General features: G+C 55.7%; 1 protein-coding gene across 1 annotated transcript in view; it reads right to left on the bottom strand.

Annotated features, from left to right (window-relative positions):
• CLASP1 (cytoplasmic linker associated protein 1) overlaps positions 1–2,192 on the bottom strand; it is a 199,176-nt gene extending 196,984 nt beyond the window's left edge. The window contains exon 1 of the mRNA XM_073545310.1: positions 2,011–2,192. The gene's annotated coding sequence lies outside the window, so the exon portion shown is untranslated. The remainder of the gene's footprint in view (positions 1–2,010) is intronic.
• Between the last annotated feature and the right edge of the window lie 520 nt (positions 2,193–2,712).

The raw sequence follows: 2,712 nt of genomic DNA, 5'->3' as shown, positions 1-2,712 counted from the left end.
GCACGTATATCTGGGGTCCTCCCTGTGTATATATAGGGGGCTGCTCTGTGCACGTATATCTGGGGTCCTCCCTGTGTATATAGGGGGCTGCTCTGTGCACGTATATCTGGGGGTCCTCCCTGTGTATATAGGGGGCTGCTCTGTGCACGTATATCTGGGGGTCCTCCCTGTGTATATAGGGGGCTGCTCTGTGCACGTATATCTGGGGTCCTCCCTGTGTGTATATAGGGGGCTGCTCTGTGCACGTATATCTGGGGGTCCTCCCTGTGTATATAGGGGGCTGCTCTGTGCACGTATATCTGGGGGTCCTCCCTGTGTATATAGCGGGCTGCACTGTGCACGTATATCTGGGGGTCCTCCCTGTGTGTATATAGGGGGCTGATCTGTGCACGTATATCTGGGGGTCCTCCCTGTGTATATAGGGGGCTGCTCTGTGCATGTATATCTGGGGGTCCTCCCTGTGTGTATATAGGGGGCTGCTCTGTGCATGTATATCTGGGGTCCTCCCTGTGTGTATATAGGGGGCTGCTCTGTGCACGTATATCTGGGGTCCTCCCTGTGTATATAGGGGGCTGCTCTGTGCACGTATATCTGGGGTCCTCCCTGTGTATATAGGGGGCTGCTCTGTGCACGTATATCTGGGGTCCTCCCTGTGTATATATAGGGGGCTGCTCTGTGCACGTATATCTGGGGGTCCTCCCTGTGTGTATATAGGGGGCTGCTCTGTGCATGTATATCTGGGGTCCTCCCTGTGTGTATATAGGGGGCTGCTTTGTGCATGTATATCTGGGGTCCTCCCTGTGTGTATATAGGGGGCTGCTCTGTGCACGTATATCTGGGGGTCCTCCCTGTGTGTATATAGGGGGCTGCTCTGTGCACGTATATCTGGGGGTCCTCCCTGTGTGTATATAGGGGGCTGCTCTGTGCACGTATATCTGGGGTCCTCCCTGTGTGTATATAGGGGGCTGCTCTGTGCACGTATATCTGGGGTCCTCCCTGTGTGTATATAGGGGCTGCTCTGTGCACGTATATCTGGGGGTCCTCCCTGTGTATATATAGGGGGCTGCTCTGTGCACATATATCTGGGGTCCTCCCTGTGTATATATAGGGGGCTGCTCTGTGCACGTATATCTGGGGGTCCTCCCTGTGTATATATAGGGGGCTGCTCTGTGCACATATATCTGGGGTCCTCCCTGTGTATATAGGGGGCTGCTCTGTGCACGTATATCTGGGGGTCCTCCCTGTGTATATATAGGGGGCTGCTCTGTGCACGTATATCTGGGGTCCTCCCTGTGTGTATATAGGGGGCTGCTCTGTGCACATATATCTGGGGTCCTCCCTGTGTGTATATAGGGGGCTGCTCTGTGCACGTATATCTGGGGGTCCTCCCTGTGTATATATAGGGGGCTGCTCTGTGCACGTATATCTGGGGGTCCTCCCTGTGTATATATAGGGGGCTGCTCTGTGCACATATATCTGGGGGTCCTCCCTGTGTATATATAGGGGGCTGCTCTGTGCACGTATATCTGGGGGTCCTCCCTGTGTGTATATAGGGGGCTGCTCTGTGCACGTATATCTGGGGGTCCTCCCTGTGTGTATATAGGGGGCTGCTCTGTGCACGTATATCTGGGGTCCTCCCTGTGTGTATATAGGGGGCTGCTCTGTGCACATATATCTGGGGTCCTCCCTGTGTATATAGGGGGCTGCTCTGTGCACGTATATCTGGGGGTCCTCCCTGTGTGTATATAGGGGGCTGCTCTGTGCACGTATATCTGGGGTCCTCCCTGTGTATATAGGGGGCTGCTCTGTGCACATATATCTGGGGTCCTCCCTGTGTATATAGGGGGCTGCTCTGTGCACGTATATCTGGGGTCCTCCCTGTGTGTATATAGGGGGCTGCTCTGGGCACGTTTATCTGGGGGTCGTCTCTGCCCCAGGCCCGGGCCGCTGTCACTGCCGGTCCGGGTGTCGCAGGCCCCGCCGCCTCCCGCCCGCTCCACCTCACGTTACCTCACAGCAGGTGCCGGGGAGGCCGCTCGCTCACTACAGCAGCCGTTCCTGGCCCCGCCGCCACATCGTTCCACTCTTTCTCCGCTCGTCTGCGTCCCGTCTCCCCGCCCCGGGTGCTGAAAGGAACAATCACTGCGCAAGCGCAGCCTCCCACACCATAGAGAAGAGTGGAGCAAGAACGGCTATTACCGGGGCTACCAGCGCCATCTTGTGAAGGTCACTGGAAGCAGCGGCCGCCATCTTTACTGTGGGCAATTAGTTGTTGCATTGTCAGCGCTGATAACAATGGAGTTGGGGCCGGGAAGCCCCCGACTCCACAGCCCTGGTGGTGGCAGCAGCCGAGGCTCTCTTCTCCCCGTGTGTTGTCTGACCCCTCACAGCGGACACGCCATGGGCCTGTGTGCTGGGAGCAGGAGGTGGTGTGAGTGCAATAGCAGCGGCCAGAATGTGAAAAACCGCACTGAAATCCAAGCAGCCGATCAGACGGCAGCGTTCCAGGCTCGGCGCACAGAGATGCACAGTAAAGTCCTTAGGCTTCTTTCACACTTCAGTTGTTTGACGTCACTCAAAATCCGCCACTTTTGGAAAAAAATGGATACGCCCATTTTTTGGCGGATCCGTTTTTCCCCCATTTAGGCCTGTTTCACACTTCAGTTTTTTCAAATCAGTCAAAATCCGCCAAAAAGTGAAATTGCCGGATCC

The sequence above is a fragment of the Dendrobates tinctorius genome, unplaced genomic scaffold (assembly GCF_039654945.1).
Source record: "Dendrobates tinctorius isolate UK_male_01 unplaced genomic scaffold, ASM3965494v1 ptg000143l, whole genome shotgun sequence".
Lineage (NCBI taxonomy): Eukaryota > Metazoa > Chordata > Amphibia > Anura > Dendrobatidae > Dendrobates > Dendrobates tinctorius.
This window is presented reverse-complemented; position numbering and strand designations above follow the sequence as displayed.